General features: G+C 44.6%; 1 long non-coding RNA gene across 1 annotated transcript; it reads left to right on the plus strand.

Moving 5' to 3' along the window:
- Positions 1-1,351: 1,351 nt before the first annotated feature.
- LOC117675895 (uncharacterized) lies at positions 1,352-16,777 on the plus strand. The gene is made up of 4 exons (XR_004594295.3): positions 1,352-1,494; positions 13,635-13,714; positions 14,533-14,585; positions 16,510-16,777. It is a non-coding gene; the product is annotated as an uncharacterized LOC117675895 (long non-coding RNA).
- Positions 16,778-17,657: the final 880 nt, after the last annotated feature.

A 17,657-nucleotide genomic window follows, 5' to 3' on the forward strand; every position in this document is an offset into this window, starting at 1 on the left:
GAAATAAGGAGAATTTTTCTGATAGTGAGAACAGAGAGAGCCTTGGTAGTACAGTGGTCTAAAGCACCCTGTTATTAAGACCAGCTACCTGCAATTACTGCAGGTTCGAATCTCGCCAGGCTCAAGGTTGACTCAGCCTTCCATCCTTTCTAAGGTAGATAAATTGAGGACCCAGTTGTGGGGGCAATAAGATGACTTTTTATAAATATACAAAAAGGATGAAGGCTATTGCTTAACGCATTGTAAGCCACCCTGAGTCTCTGGAGAAGGGCGGCATATAAATCAAATTAAAAAAAAAATCAACCAGTGGAACAGAAGTTGCCTTTGGAAGTTGTGGGAGCTTCATCAATGGAAACTTTCAAGAAGAGACTGGACTGCCATTGTCAGAAATGGTGTAGGGTCTCCTGCTTGGGCGGGGGGTTGGACTAGATGACCTACAAGGTCCCTTCCAACTCTATTAATCTGTAAAGTTAAAACATGGATGTTTTTTTTTTTTAATTTGATTTATATGCCGTCCTTCTCCGGAGACTCAGGGCGGCTTACAAGGCGTTAAGCAATAGCCTTCATCCTTTTGTATATTTATACAAAGTCAGCTTATTGCCCCCACAAACTGGGTCCTCAATTTACTTACCTTAGAAAGGATGGAAGGCTGAGTCAACCTTGAGCCTGGTGAGATTCGAACTAGCAGTAATTGCAGGCAGCTAGATGATAATAACAGGCTATTAGTCTGCTGCGCCACCAGGCTCTTACCACTATAGTTGACCACTATCTGATAGAAAACAAAAAAAAGTAGAGGCAACAACACACCACTCCCAAGAAAACTGTGCAGATGTATTCATGAATTCTCCAAAAGTAGAGCTGAACTTAAAAGTGACTACTTAACTTAGAGGCCACATCCAAAATAGCAATTACTTTTGTAGTGTATTTTTAAATAATGGCTTTTATGCAGAGAACGACACAGTGAATCACAGTTGATATAATTGTATTCCTCCCACTGCTGTGAATTGTTTAAAGCCCAGAAACTATACATCCAGAAAAAGTGAAAAGGCAAACAGGCAATTCCTGATTCTTTTCATCACTTTTAATTGGTTGCCATAAACTGGAAATGCTACAGGCACAAGAAGGGGGGGGGAGGGAGGGAATTAATAAAGGCAGCCAGCTTTGACAGTTTACAGGCTTCCTTCTTAACGAAAGCAAGAAAGTGCTAAATAATCATCTTACAGGTTGTTACATGTTACTGCTTTTTCTTGACTATCCAGTTTGAACTGTGTAGTGGGAAGGGAATAACCCGAGAAATATCCTTTAATTTCCCTTTCCTTTTTTTAAACTGAGCTTCGTGGATTGGGAGGCAATGAAATCTTATGCTGTCCTTCTCAAATATCATCTTCAACCTAGCATATTATGAATTTTTCAGGACATGGATGGGGGCGAAAGGAGCAATAAACAGCACCGCAAATGAGGACCCACATTATAGGGGTATATTTAGATCAACAGGTATATATTTATAAATGATCAATGTCTTTACCGTGTGTTCAGAGCAGCTTACAGTTAGGAATGGGAAAAGATTGCCAACGACAAATTAAAGCAGCATCTATGGAAACAGGGTGTGTGCAAGACTCTCCGTTCCAATAGTAGTTTGCTATTTTCCCTTTTGAAGTAAGGTGTAGAATTCTGGTGCCAGAAGAAATCTAACTTTAGGAATCCCAACTTATCTACTCCCTGACAGATTCTGGGACCGATGATTTCTAAAGCCAGTAAAGAATGTTTCCTGAAATTTTAGGGAGTGGGAATGGTGGCGCGGTGGTTAGAGTGTGGTACTGCAGGCTACTTCTGCTGACTGCCGGATGCCTGCAATTTGGCAGTTCGAACCTCACCAGGCTCAAGGTTGACTCAGCTTTCCATCCTTCCGAGGTCAGTAAAATGAGGACCCAGATTGTTGGGGGCAAGAGTAAACTGTTGACTCTGTAAACTGCTTAGAGAGGGCTGTAAAGCACTGTGAAGTGGTGTATAAGTCTAAGTGCTATTGCTATTTATTTTCCTTCCTTCCTCCCTCCCTCCCTTCCTATTAGTGTAGGCTAATTCTGCTGACTGCCAGCAGTTCAATCCTGACTGGCTCATGGTTGACTCAGCCTTGCATCCTTCCAAGGTTGGTAAAATGAGTGGGTCCTCATTTTGGGGGCAATAGGCTGACTCTGTAAACTGCTTAGAGAGGGATGTAAAGCAATGTGAAGCGGTATATAAGTCTAAGTGTTCTTGCTATCAAGGTTGAGATACTCTGAAAGTTTGAAGCCCCTCCCACCATTCCTTTCCATGTTTAGAAGGCATTAATCAGTCATTTGCTCAGTTTCAAAGGTTTTTCTCCAGTTGCTTCCAATGTAAGGAAACATGACCAATAAACAATCCAGGACATAGTTAATAATATTAATTATGGGAAGAATGGAGAATTGCAGGTCTTTTCCTCTGCATCATGCCACATGGCGGAAAGGAAGATAATTTTTTTTTAAAAAAATCAATAACGCTAGAAAGGAGGATTTAAAAGATCGGGTGGCATAATACAAGTGGTTCTGCTATCATCCACTTCGTTTCCAAAGATGGAAGCCCTAAGGAAGAGACATAACACGGTACGTAAAGCAACAGCCATCTCTGCAACAGGGGCATCTTCAAGGAGAATGTCAAAAAAAGTCAAGATGATTCCATGGTGGTGGCCTCCATTTCATTCTGTTGCCTTCCTCTTTGGATGTTCTGCCATCCTATGAAATTCTGTTTTCTCTTCAATAGAAAAGCCATCATCATTTTCTAACTGTTGGAAGAAATGTCCATCTGGGTTCAATTCCAAGTGGGGAGAAAGACACTGGAAACATGGAGACTGCTTGAAAAGATGGTTTAATGGTGGACAGGACCACGTGGTTTTGAGGTCCTGGGCAAAAAGGCACATGGGGGAGAGAGAGAGAGAGAGATTTATACCCTCTGTTGGGCTTTGAATTTGAGCTCGTATTCTGATTGGTTGTCAGACTCCCATGGGGCCATGCAGGAGTAACTTTGTAGGTTGTCTTTTGAGTCCCAGGCTTGGTTGAGCCTTGTTGGGTGATGCAATCTCCCCAGGTGCCATGTGGTGAGTTCTATTGTTAGATGGGTAGAGGGCTAATCCTACCTTTGTTGGATCTTGGGTGTGGGTTTTTGCTTATGAATAGACTTAGCTATCTCTTTATCTCTTAAGTGCTGACATCTGCTGTGGATTATTGAGAGTGTGGGGGCTATTGAGTCTGCTTCCTGCCTAAAAAACATGTTTCTCCATTTCTCATCCAGGGAGGTGTAATATTCTGCCTTTTTAATATTTCCTAGAATATGTCATTCTTCTAGGAGAGGGGTGGGTTCTAACTTCCTACGTAACCAAACTTGGTCTAGACGTCTGAATCAAGAGGCAAATTAGCAAAGAACGGTCTTTGCTCATGAAATGAGGAAAGGTGGTTACGGGAAAAACAGTCAGTCTTGAGCTCAAAAATTGGTTAGTCTGGCTTCACACAAAAATGGACTCCTAGACTGAAGAACACCGTAGTTTTATTTTTCCAGATGAATCGCGAGAGAAGGACTTTCTGTTTTTTGCCAATGCTTTAAGCTAAAATTATCGCTTTAAAGAAGTACTTCTCAGTGCTTCGTTTAAATAAATTTCACCGGGTGCCTTGAAGGTTTAGCATTCGAAGAAACACCTCACCTCCTTTGTCTATTCATATTCTTTAAATATTTTATGATTGATGAACATCTGTACACGTCACAATTTGATCTCCCTTCCCCCCCCCCCCCCTTCAAGTTAAAGGCTTCTGTTTTCTAATCCTTTCTTTGTTGAGCCCTGGATTGTTATGAGTGTCCTATACGGAGCAAGAACAAATAATGTAAAACGGCACACGGAGGACAGAAAAACAGGCTGTGTTCCTAGCCAGGCCTGCACAGAAGAGATAATCGAGATCTAGTCATAATGGGCCAGCCAGCTTCAGTGCAGAAAGGAGATTAAAAAAAATTGAGCAGATTGGGACCAGCCTGAGATAGCTGCCTCCAGTCACCTGTTTTTCTTTGAAAGCTTAGTGTTAAAAGAGAGCATTAACATCGCTGCTAATAATAATGTTCTTTTGAATGACAGTTTGCTGATTTACATGGGGGGTGGGTGGGTGGGTAGACAATTGTGTCCCATTTTTTATGGCCTTCCTTCTTGGGAAGTCTGTATCAATGGAGCTCTAAATCTTAGAGGTAAATCCAATATAGGCTCCCCTATTCTTCAATTATAAAACAATGGGAAGGGATGGGAAGGGAGGGGAGGGGAGAGGAGAGGAGAGAGAGGGGAGGTGAAGGGAAAGGAAGGGGGAGGAGAGGCAAAGGGAAAGGAAGGGAGAGGAGAGGAGATGAGAAGAGAGGAGAGGAGAGGTGAAGGGAAGGGAAGGGAGAGGAGAGGAGAGAGAGGGGAGGTGAAGGGAAAGGAGAGGGCAGGAGAGGAGAGGATAGAAAGAGGAGAGGTGAAGGGAAGGGAAGGGAGAGGAGAGAGAGGAGGGGAAGGGAAAGGAGAGGAGAGGAGAGGAGAGAGAGGGGAGGGGAAGGGAAAGGAGAGGGCAGGAGAGGAGAGAGAGGGGAGGTGAAGGGAAAGGAAGGGGGAGGAGAGGCAAAGGGAAAGGAAGGGAGAGGAGAGGAGATGAGAAGAAAAGAGGAGAGGAGAGGTGAAGGGAAGGGAAGGGAGAGGAGAGGAGAGAGAGGGGAGGTGAAGGGAAAGGAGAGGGCAGGAGAGGAGAGGATAGAAAGAGGAGAGGTGAAGGGAAGGGAAGGGAGAGGAGAGAGAGGAGGGGAAGGGAAAGGAGAGGAGAGGAGAGGAGAGAGAGGGGAGGGGAAGGGAAAGGAGAGGGCAGGAGAGGAGAGAGAGGGGAGGTGAAGGGAAAGGAAGGGGGAGGAGAGGCAAAGGGAAAGGAAGGGAGAGGAGATGAGAAGAAAAGAGGAGAGGTGAAGGGAAGGGAAGGGAAGGGAGATGAGATGAGAGGAAGAGAGGAGAGAAAGAGGAGAGGTGAAGGGAAGGGAAGGGAGAGGAGAGAGAGGGGAGGGGAAGGGAAGGGAAAGGAAGGGAGAAGAGAGGTAAAGGAGAGGAGAGGAGAGGAGAGGAGAGGAGAGGAAGAGAGGATAGGTGAAGGGAAGGGAGAGGGCAGGAGAGGAGAGAAGAGGAAAAGAGGAGAGGAGAAAGAGGGGAGCTGAAAGGAAGGGAGAGGAGAGGAAAGAGAAGAAGCTTGGATGGGCTGTGGACAAACCCAATGAAATATGAAACTAAGGTCACAACTGGAACCTACAGATTTGGGCTCGGTTTATACTGCACGTTTAACCATTTGACACACTCTGCAGATTGGATTCCGCACAAGATGGGATGAGTATGTTGAATGGCTGTTCATTGGTGGATGACTGCATAGAGTGCAGTGGCAAGACCACGTTTGTTGGCAAACCAGAAAGCAAGGGGATAAAAAGGGGCTCCCTTTCCAAAATGGATCCAACCCAACCCATTTAATGTTCAAATCTGGGCTAATTTTGTGGCACTCCAGAACTATTCAGAGGTCCTGTTATGGTAATGCCCTGTTGTCAGCCTTTGTTTAAGCTGTGAGTCAGATTTAAAAGCTCCTTGCCAAAAAAAACCCCTACAACCGCTTCATGGCATTATGTGTCATGCACAGGAAACTGCGAAGCATGTAGGTGTTGTGGACTGCCAGCTGCCAGTGGAGCTGGCGGCAGACTCAGACGATGAGGAGGTTGGGAAGGAACCTAGGCCAGTTCTGGAGCCTGGGGAAGGCTCTGACGCAGAGATAGAGCCAGGGACGTCTGTTTTGGCCCGAAAGCGGCCTGCACGGATCGTGGCTGATCCCGACAGCGAGGCGCTGGTGTGGGGTCGCGCCAGCAGCCTGCGCAGCCGGGGCTCGCATCGGACAGTGAGGAGGCCGAAGAGGATGTGATGCCAGAGGCAGAGACTCAGCCTGGGCCTTCAGAACCTCCAGTGGCTCCTTCAAGTGGAGAGAGCAAAGTGGAGGAGCCTCTCCTCAATGCTTGAGCACGCAGGGCTGCCAAAAGGCAGGAGTGGCTACTCAGGAGGAGGAGGACTCCTCAAGAGTAAGGTTTGAGGATAATTGGCCACTCCCTTAGCCTATTTAAGTTGCACGCAGTTAGTAATTTCTTGCTGGAAACAATGTGTAATTATTACAGAGCATTTTGGAGAGTGAGTGTCTTATCGTATCTTGTCTTCTGGGCTGGTTGCCAACTTTTGCCGGATTTTGTTTATTCTTGGTACGTTATAACTTTGATAAGGATCGTTGGTGTGTGTCACAATCCTTGGGAATCCGGAGCTGGGGCAGAACAATGTCCAACATTTCCCAACCACTGGAGAGGCAGCTGCCTTCAGAAGCTGAAATAAGTGAGGAGGAAGAACAGCTGGGGCCTGTTCCAGATGCACGTATGCGCAGATGTGTTAGGAGAGGAGAATAACGGAGGACAAGGAGTTGACTCAGGAAGCAAAGCACAGGTGGACGCTGAATGGCCGCTTCCTGGCTGGGGAATAAATAGAAGGAAAGGGGAGTGGGTGTTGTAGAAGACAACCGTTCGGATCTCAGAAGATTTGGCTCATCATGCTTCGTGCCTCAGAGACTGCTTGCTAGGACTTAATTTACAGTTTTGCGGCTGGAAGCTCCCGGCCTGGCAATTATCTCAAGGAACTGATAAGGTCTGTTACTGCAGTCAACTCTTTGAAGGATTATTGCCTGGACTTTTCGGTGTGTGAATGCCATTAATTCACAGGAGATAGATAAATAAATAGGTTTTTTTTAAGGACAAGGAGTCTGTTTTTTGTTTCTGCTAAGGCTGGGTCAGAACAGCAGGGCTGGTTCATGAAAGCAACAAACACAGGTGTGTGCATGAAAGCAACAAACACAGAGACATAACAATGGCAATTAACCGACCGGGGTTCCAACTGTGGAATGGGTGGATTTATCTGGCAGCTCGGGGGGAAAAAAAGAACATGGCCAAATTGCAGCTTTGAGAGGCTCAGATTAAGAACGTTCTGAATCATCGCAGCCTTTCAGCATTGGGAAAGTGAGCAATGGATGAGGTCAGCTTGTATTTTATTGTGCAGCCTGGACGGCCAACGATCGCAAGGCAGAGAGACATGGAGAAAACAAAATTTAACAACAGGGGTGACTGAACACAGAGTTACTCCCTCGAGTTAGTCATCAGGAATCCTCAGTAACTGAGTTTAAATATGCTTGGGATAAAACAAAACAAAAAAAATCAAAATAAAATGATAAAATAATAATTAAAAGGATTAATTAAAAAGAAAGCAAAAAGCAAATAAAATCAAAGGGGAGACTTGATGGACTTCCAGATCTTTTCCTGTTATTAGTTTACTATGTCTCTAATGTTTCTATTCAAACCAATTCCTCTGCATGAAAGTAGGTCGAAATACAATCTAGAGATAACTTACTCCCCATTTCCCATTCATCATCTCTCCCGGATGAAGAAACCTTCAAAAAAAATGTTCTTCCATAGCTGGAACAAAAGGAAGTAGCAATAGCAATAGACTTATATACCACTCTATAGTGCTTTATAGCATTCTCTGGGTGGCTTATAATGTCAGCCTATTGCCCCTCAACAATATGGGTCCTCATTTTACCGACCTTGGAAGGTTGAGTCAATCTTGAGCTGTTCAGGATCGAATTCCTGGCTGTGAGAAGAATTAGCTTGCAATACTGCATTCTAATCACTCTGCCACCACAGATTTGGCTCTGGTATTCTATTCTATTCTATTCTATTCTATTCTATTCTATTCTATTCTATTCTATTCTATTCTATTCTATTCTATTCTATTCTATTCCATTCCATTCCATTCCATTCTAATTCTATTCTCTACTCTATTCTATTCTCTATATATATTCTATTCTATTCTATTCTATTCTATTCTATTCTATTCTATTCTATTCTATTCTATTCTATTCTATTCTATTCTATTCTATTCTATTCTCTATTCTACTCTATATATTCTACTCTCTCTATATTCTATTCTATTCTATTCTATTCTATTCTATTCTATTCTATTCTATTCTATTCTCTACTCTACTCTACTCTACTCTACTCTATTCTACTCTCTCTATATTCTATTCTATTCTATTCTATTCTATTCTCTACTCTACTCTACTCTATTCTACTCTCTCTATATATATTCTACTCTCTATATATTCTATTCTATTCTATTCTATTCTATTCTATTCTATTCTATTCTATTCTATTCTATTCTATTCTATTCTAACCGTTCGTCATATGGTTTAGCCTCTGGGCTCCTTACAATCTTTGTTGCTCTTTTCTGTTCTCTTTCTAGGGCAGTGATGGGTAACCTTTTTGCCGTCGCGTGCCAGGAGCGGGGGGGGAGGTTGCGCACATGTGCCCATACCCATAATTCTATGCGCTCTGCCCCCGCACATGCACGCGCAACCCTCTCCCCGTTTCCCCCGCTCCTGGCACATGATGGCACGGTAGGCCCGTTTTTTGCTTTCCCCAGCCTCCAGAGCCTTTCTGGGAGTCTGGGGAGGGTGAAAACAGCCTTCCCCAGCCCCCCGGAGGCCCTCTGGAGGCTGAAAATGGCCTTTTGCCAACTTCTGGTCTCCCGCGTGCGATAGGTTTGCCATCACAGTTCTAGGGCCTCAACATATTTTTAGACTACACATGCCTACACACACAAACACACACATACACACATGCATATGGAAGCAAAAACCCATTTGGAAACAGAAAGCATGTAGTATAGGGTAGTCATTTTAACAAACCACAAGGTTTGCAATTGAGGCTTGTTGGTTGATCTGTAGTAACAAACAGACTATTTCGCTCAGAGTCACCTTATAAGGAAAATGGGAGGCATAACATTTAAATAATAAATTTAAAAAAATAAAATAAAAATGTTTCATTGATATCTTCCTCTGCTGTACATCCTGTGTGCGCCCAGGTGCTTGGGCTTCCTTCCATAAGTAAAAAAAAAAAAAAAAAAAAATCCAGGTGAAAATTCTCTTTCGTCAGCTTCTAGGAATTAGATAAATGCGTCTATGAGGCTTTCTTGGCAATAGAATGGAATGTTTTTGGCTTCTTCATCCAGTCTACCATCATGGGGTTTTAGGGTGGTTTCCCATCAAAGTACCAATCGGACTTACTCCTATCTAGGAGTGTTCTTTCTTTCTTTCTTTCTTTCTTTCTTTCTTTCTTTCTTTCTTTCTTTCTTTCTTTCTTTCTTTCTTTCTTTCTTTCTTCCTTTCTTCCTTCCTTCCTTCCTTTCTTTCTTTCTCTTTCTTTCTTTCTTTCTATCTTTCTTTCTTTCTTTCTTTCTCTCTCTCTCTCCCTTCCTTCTCTCTCTCGTTATTTCCTTCCTTCTTCTCTCTCTCACCCTTTCTCCTCTTTCTTTCTCTCTCTCTCCCCCTCCCTCCCTTCTTTCTCTCTCTCCTTCCTTCCTTCTTGCCCTCCTTTCTCTTCTTTCTTTCTTTCTCTCTCCCTCTCTCCCTTCTCTCTCTCCTTCCTTCTTTCCTTCTTTCCTCTCACTGTCCTTTCTCTTCTTTCTTTCTCTCTCTCTCTCTCCCTCCCTTCCTTCTTCTCTCTTGCCCTTTCTCTTCTTTCTCTCTCTCTCTCTCCCTCCCTTCTCTCTCCTTCCTTTCTTCTTCTCTCTTGCCCTCCTTTCTCTTCTTTCTTTCTCTCTCCCTCCCTCCCTTCTTTCTCCTTCCTTCTTTCCTTCTTCTCTCACCCTCCTTTCTCTTCTTTCTTTCTCTCTCTCCCTCCCTCCCTTCTTTCTCTCTCCCTTTCTTCCTTCTTCTCTCTTGCGCCCTCCTTTCTCTTCTTTCTTTCTTTCTTTCTTTCTTTTCTTTCTTTCTTTCTTTCTCTCCCCCCTCTCTCTTTCTTTCTTTCTTGTCAGCTAGATGCTGCCCTCTGCTGTCTGACATAAAATATTCACAATCAAAATGAAAACAAAACAAAACAAAACACAATGAAGCACAATAAAATACACAACCCTCAAGCCACTTGTCCCCAAGAACCGATAAACAAAATCAAATCTTTTGGCCTAAACACAAGGGGGAAGATTGCTCCTTGTTTGATGCCAAAATGGACATCAGGGTAGATAGAGACCAAGCAAGATGCTGAAAGGTTAGAAGATTTAAATTAGATTACACTTTTACTAGTGTACTAAAAAATGCTTTACTGCATTTTTTAAAAAATGTACCATAGATTTAGGTGTCCTTCAATGGGATTGGACCAGAAGACCTCCAAGGTCCCTTCCAACTCTGTTATTCTGTTATTCAAGTTTGGAGTGATATTCCTGGTTTGCGATTCATATTACATCTTATCATTGGCTTTGCTAACTATGGTTCATCAACACTGGAGTTCAAAAGCTTCTGGAAAGTTCCATGCCCATCGCTGGTTTAGAACAGGGGTGTCAAACTCCATTTCATTGAGGGCTGCATCACAGTTGTGTTTAACCTCGGAGACCGGGGGCGTGGCCAGGATGGGCGTGACCAGCTCGACATCACTCATCGAGGCTCCATTTTCAGCCGCGGCGGCCTCCTGCAGCCCTCTGCCAAAGAAAATGGAGCTTGGGGGCACCCCCTGGGCCCCGTTTGTGGCCGCAATGGCCTCCTGCAGCCCTCTGCCAGTGAAAACGGAGTCCTCCCGAGCTCTGTTTTCGCTGGCAGAGGGCTGCAGGAGGCAGTCATGGCTGAAAACAGGTTCCGGAGAGGCTGCGCACAACCCCCCGGGCTCCGTTTTTGCTGGCAGAGGCACCACGGGCCAGTCCTTTACTGTTTCCAGGGTGGCCCCACGGGGCAGATCTAAGCACCCCATAGGCCGGATGTAGCCCGGGGGCCTTGAATTTGACACCTCTGGTTTAGAAGATCCAGATCTGTGCCACCATCTACCCAAACAATGGTGGTACCTGCAACAAGAGAGCAAAGCTGAGCTTGGCATGAGTAGAAGATGCCACCTTCTCTATCTCCCTTTCCTACAGTGGCCGTTGACTCTTTTCTTAAAATCTGACAACAAGGTTGTGCCTCTGATTACAAGAAACTTGCTTCAGTGAAGGAAAGGACATACAGTACAACCCTGTCTTCTCCCTTTCCGATGTTCCTGCCCCAGAGGGGGCCCTGAAATGGCTGCTTTGTTCTAAATAATGATCAGACCGCTGAGCCCAAGACTCACTGTTCTTTGGGTCTAAGAACTGAAAACATTTAACAGCTTTGAGGTCAAGAAGATGATTTTCTATGAATCTCATTGTTTCAGTAACTCAGCAGGTTCGATAAGGCATATGACCAGATTTGATTGTCTGAGTCACCTACTATTTTGCATTTGCTCTATGGATCTCCTTCTCGCGGTGCCTTTATTTTTCTGGTTTGTGACACATTGTGATTATTAAACATTGAGTGGGTGATGTTCCTGTTTCATAGTTGACTGAGTTCCTAGTCTCGGTTTGCATTGTACATCTTGGCTGGGAAACAAAAAGTTAATAGTCTCACAGTATGCTCCCCAAACCTTAAGCTTTGGAACAACCCCCCAAAATAAATGAAATTGTTGACCTTTCATTCTCTGGGATTCGTTGTGTGCTTTTGTGACAAGACAGAGCACGGTGTACTCTTCAGATTGATGACCAAACTCAAGTCACAGTCAGAAAAATAGCATTGGGGAGTTTCAAATCCTAAAGATGAAGCTGTAGTTTTTTAGGTACATACAGTAAGAACATTGATAGAAAAACCATGGTCTGGACAAGCGGTGATGATGAGAAAACTATTAGTACAGGGGTGAAATGCTCCCGGTTCGGACTGGCTCGGGCGAGTAGGTAGCGATGGCGGCGGGCAGTTCGGAGAACCGGTAGCAAAAATCCCTGCCCCCACCCCCCATGCCCAGCTGAGCCGTGCGATCATCAGAGCCTTTTTTTCCTTTTAAATGGCTCTGATGAGCCAAGCTCTGACGATCCAAGCTCTGACGATCCCAGCTAAGTTGCCTGTTGATCAGGCAACTCAGCTGGGATCGTCAGAGCCTTTTGAAAGCATTTTTTAACATGGTTTTACATGTAAAAAATGGTTTTAAAAGTAAAAAAAATAAAAAATCGGCCACGCCCAGTCACATTACCCCCCCCCCCCACCAAGCCATGCCCACAGAACTGGTAGTAACAAGTTTTAGATTTCACCCCTGTATTAGTATCTAGTACTTAAGTAGAAAGTAGGGTCTTTGAAAAGTCTGTAGAGATTCTCAGTCATCCAGGACGTGGTTGTCCCAAAGGTGCTTTTTCAGGAGGCAACTGGACTTTCTTTTTTCCTTCAAGACGTTTGGCTTATCCAAGAAACTTCTTCAGCTCTGACTGGATGGTGGGGAATGAAAGGATTTATACTCCTTGCAGAGAGATGGTCATTTGCATCCTTTTAGAGGGTCGTTGAAGCACTTGGAGGTTTATCTGTGTCCTCAGAGTCACCTGAGTGGTGCTCCTGTTTTCCGTAGTCTGCAATTTTTTCCCCTCTGGAAATCCATTCCTACTCCTACACCATTCAAAGGGTATTCATCCTGTTGTGGTCCACCAGCAGCTTGCGGAGCTGTCAGCGGAGTCGGACAGTGAGGAGGCTGAGGAAGAACATGGGCCAGTCCTGGAGGCTGGAGAAGGCCCGGATGAGGGCTCTGCATCGGAGGCAGAGATGGGGCCAGGGCCATCTGGGAGTGATGTGCGGACTCCGGAGCCTCCAGAGGCTGACAGCAGAGAGGCAGAGGAACAGGAGGAGCCTGTTCCTAGTGCACGCATGAGAAGAGCTGCCAGAAGGCAAGAACAGCTAAAGCAAAGAGGATGACTCGGGAGTAAGGCCAAGAGATGATTGGCTCCTCCCATAAGGCTTAAAAAGACAAGCAACGGCTCTTGGGCTCTTTGTCAGAAAATAACGTTGATAGATTTGTTTCTTGTCTTGCTGCATTTATTTCTTATCGTCGTCTTCTGCTTCTGAACTTTTGCCAAGAAAAGCCTTTGGCAGGTTGCCTAATTAAACCAAGGTTGGTGATAAGGCTGAAGAATTGTGTTATGAAGAATTTGTTTTGAATTAGTTTGGACTACGCTGAGAATGAGTTAATTCTCAGCTGTTCTAATAAAGTCTGTTTGTTTCGAACTGTTTGTGTCTGATAATACCTACTTGTGCCTGGGTCACAACACATCCCAAATTGGATAGCTAAATGTCTGTAGAGATTTCCCATCTGGTGGCTCAGCAGACTGAAAGCATTGTGATTAACACCAGCTGTCTGCAATTACTGCGAGTTCAAATCTCACCAGGGTCAAGGTTGACTCAGCCTTCCATCCTTTCGAGGTAGATAAAATGAGGACCCGGATTATGGGGGCAATAAGCTGACTTTGTATAAAAAAGAACACCGATGGTGGGGGGGGGCAAAGCCCTACTAAGCAGGTATATACAAAAGTATGAAGGCTATTGCTTAACGCATTGTAAGCCGCCCTGAGTCTCCGGAGAAGGGCGGCATATAAATCAAATTAAAAATTAAAAAAAATTAAATCCGGGTCATTGTTGTCCCAAAGGTGCTCATTTTTGGAGGCAACTGGACTTCCTTGTTTTTTCTTTTAGGGCCTTCTAAGGAAAAAATAGCAAACCGAAGATAGTTCTGCTAAAAACGGAGTCGATGAGTACAGCAGAATGTAGAGGCAGTAAGTAGACCAGTTTTTCATAGTTCTTTTCCAGATAAGGACAGGATTTGAGATTGTGCACAATAACAGAGTTGGAAGGGGCCTTGGAGGTCATCTAGTCCAACCCCCTTGCCCACGCAGGAGACCTGTACTAGGGATTCGAACTGCCAACCTTTCTGATCGACAAGCTCAATGTCTTAGACACTGAGTCACCTAGTCCGGTGCCTAATCAGATGCTCTAAGTCAGGGGTGTCAAACTCAATTTCATTGAGGGCCTCATCAGGGTTGTATCTGACCTCAGAGGGGGGGTGGGTGTCACCAGGGTGGGTGTGGCCAGCATGACATCACTCATCTTGGGGGGGGGCGCCTGTGATGGCCCGAGTGCTCTGCCAGTGAAAACGGGCTCCCGAGCTCCGTTTTCGGCTGGGATAGCCTCCTGCAACCTTCTGCCAGTGAAAACGGAGCTTGGGGAGCCACAGTCGGACCTCACGAGCTCCATTTTCACTTGCAGAGGCTCTGCGGGCAGATCCTTGTTTCCAGGGGAGCCCCGCGGGCCAGATCTAAGCATCCCATGGGCCAGATCCGGCTCCCAGGCCTTAAGTTTAACACCCCTGCTCTAGACAGCTGCTTCTCATGAGGTCACCATAGGACAGTGGTCTCTGGTGGGTTTAGAGTTCTGGGAGATAATGGACTATCCAACTTACTTTAATCGTCTCTGCACACCTTCCAGCATAAAGGTTGCTTAGTTCCAGAATGTCATACACATGGGTGGATAGATTTATTGTAGAGGAGGATTGTGAAGGAAAAATTGGATAATCCACCAGACGATTATCTTTCAGATCTTCAGAAGCAAAGGTTTATTACAAGATGAAATCCGCCATGGAAACAAAAGGTAAGCAAGTTATTTTAGCTGTAGGTTTGTAGGGGGGGAAAAAAAGAAGGAGCGGACTAGCTGAATGAAACAGTTGGCAGGATTGGAACAAGCAGAGGGATTTGTGCACAGGAAAGCAGCCTAAATTCAACAAGAAATATTTGGCAGAATTATTCCAACATGTTTATAGTACAGATGGGAATGTGTCTATGATTCATGCTATGCACACAGCACTTGCTCCTTTTTAGAACAGGAGGAGGAGGAGGAGGAGGAGGAGGAGGAGGAGGAGGAGGAGGAGGAGGAGGAGGAGGAGGAGGAGGAGGTGTCAATATTATGGATTGGAATAGGCTTAAAATTAGACACTGAGAATGTGGCACTTGCCTATTTTACGCTTTTGAAAGCATTTCCGTGCACGTCTCTTGTCGAAGGCACTCCAAATGGTTAATGATAGAAAGTATAATGGTTTATTTAGTATCCCCACATTACAAATATCATTTTTACTCTGCCTACAACTTAAACAATGCAAGCGTTTGTAGTACGAGTGTCACATTTGTTCTAGGCAGGCTTTCGTTGAGTTGTGTGCCAGCACTGAGCAGGGCCACCCACATTGGACATGCCAGCATACTCTCACACAAATTATCTACGCTCACATTTCTTCCTTCTACGCAAGGGCACTGTTCTGATCTAGGCTTCCCTTAAAAGCACGAAGCAGCGTCTTGGTCCCGGCAGAACCCCTTTTATTTACACAACTGTGAATTCCTTTCATTCACAGTCAGCATGGCCTGTCCAAACAGTTTTTCAGAGGAATACTTATCAACACAGACCTTATCTCGCTTGGAAAGCTGCCATATCAATAGTTTCCAAATGCAGGGCAAGGCAAAACTTGGCACAGAGTCTCTGGGAGTCACCGACAGATCTTTCCACTCTTGAAACAACTGACCAAACGAATTGTTTCCTGCAAAAGCCCACTCCCCGTTCACTCCTCTTTTGTTTCCTATGGGAGGGGCCAATCACCTCCAAGATGTGGCTTTACTCCCAAGTCGACCCTGCTTTCCTAGTTGTTCTTCTGGCAGCTCTGCACATGCGCACACTGGGAACAGGCTCCAGCTGTTCCTCTGCCTCACTGCTGTCTAGTTCCCTCTCTGCCTCCGATGCAGAGCCCTCGTCTGAGCTTTCCCCAGCCCCCAGCACTGGCCCATGTTCCTCCCTAACCTCCTCACTGTCCGACTCTGCTGCCAGCTCCTCAGGCTGCTGGCAGACCACAACAGAGAGAGAGAGATGAGTTCAAGGTACACCCAGATGTGGCTTTGTAGAGGCAATAGCCATCTTCATACGTCTATGGAGATTCTCAGTCATCCAGATCACGGGTGTCCCAAAGGTGCTTTTTTAAAACTGGACTTTCTTTGTTTTTTTTCCCTTGCTTCTTGGATGAGAAGTGAAACATTTTCAAGGCAAAACAAAGAAAGTCGAGTTGCCTTTTCAAAAAGCACCTTTGGGACCATCATCTAGATATTTTGGAGTTGAGGAAGTCCATTCAACAGATGGGAAGACCAAATCCCATGGCAATTGTGGATTGTGGATTGTGGTGATGTGTGAAGCCATGTTCTGAGCATGGCTGAATCAGGAAAGTGAAAATCGGGCCGGGAAAACATGGGGATGCTGCCTTTCAACTAGCTATTTTCATTTTTCCGCATCTTAGTTCTTTTTTTGCCACCAGATGTCACTACAATAGCATGTATTACGCAGAGAATGAGTTTACACCTTATCTTTCCTTCCAATGGAAAAAAAAACTCCATCTTTTAAAAGGACACGTCATGCTGCCATTTCTACATTTTTTTTTTTCCCCTACGAGAAATGCCCTTTCTGGGCTTTTCACACATTCGCTATTTCTAAAAGCATTAATTCATAAGGACCCATTTTATTTTGTTAAACTTCGCGCTCCTAGCTAGCTTCCTGGGCTTCCAAAGTTGAAGATGCTTGCTTGAGAGGAAAGTCGATCAAAGATGTGAACTTCTATCAAATCTGATAAATCTTCTAAGACTGACAGCGGGATCCTTTTCGCAGCACACTTCTCTGTGAGGACGTTAACAGCAATACTCCACAAATTCGCAGAATATAAATAACAGAGTTGGAAGCAGTGGTGAAATGTAAAATTGTTACTACCGGTTCTGTGGGCGTGGCTTGTTGGGGGGGAATATGACTGAGTGGGCGTGGCCAACTTTTTTTTTTTTAACTTTTAAAGCCATTTTTTCTACAACCTCTTCGGCTGAAAAGGTTGTAAAAAAAATGCTTTTAAAGCCTCTGACGATCCCAGCTGACTTGCCTGATCAGCAGAGGCTTTTTTTCCCTTTTAAAAACATTTTTTCTATAACCTCTTCAGCCGAAGAGGTTGTAGAAAAAATGCTTTTAAAAGCCTCTGATGATCCCAGCTGAGCCGTGTGATCATCAGAGGCTTTTTTTTTTTTTTTTACTTTTAAAGCCATTTTTTCTACAACCTCTTCGGCTGAAAAGGTTGTAAAAAAAATGCTTTTAAAGCCTCTGACGATCCCAGCTGACTTGCCTGATCAGCAGAGGCTTTTTTTCCCTTTTAAAAACATTTTTTCTATAACCTCTTCAACCGAAGAGGTTGTAGAAAAAATGCTTTTAAAAGCCTCTGATGATCCCAGCTGAGCCGTGCGATCATCAGAGGCTTTTTTTTTTTTTTTTAATTTTTAAAAGCATTTTTTCGGCCAAAGGGGTTGTAGAAAAAATGCTTTTAAAAATAATTTTAAAAAAGCCTCTGATGATTGCACGGCTCAGCTGGGCAATGGTGGGGGGCAGGGATTTTTGCTACCGGTTCTCCGAACAACCCACCTCCATCGCTACCGGATCGGGCGATCCGGTCCGAACCGGGAGCATTTCACCCCTGGTTGGAAGGGACCTTGGAGGTCTTCTGATCCAACCCCCTGCTCTGGCAGGCAGGAAACTCTCTACCATTCCAAGACAAATGTCCAATCTTTTCTTGAAACCCTCCAGGGATTTCTAATGCCCAATTACTGTTTTTTTTTTTTTTTGGTGGCTTTTTTGTTTTGTTTTCTTTTTTTTGAAAACTGA

Source organism: Pantherophis guttatus, chromosome 12 (assembly GCF_059756535.1).
Source record: "Pantherophis guttatus breed Tessera chromosome 12, ASM5975653v1, whole genome shotgun sequence".
NCBI lineage: Eukaryota > Metazoa > Chordata > Lepidosauria > Squamata > Colubridae > Pantherophis > Pantherophis guttatus.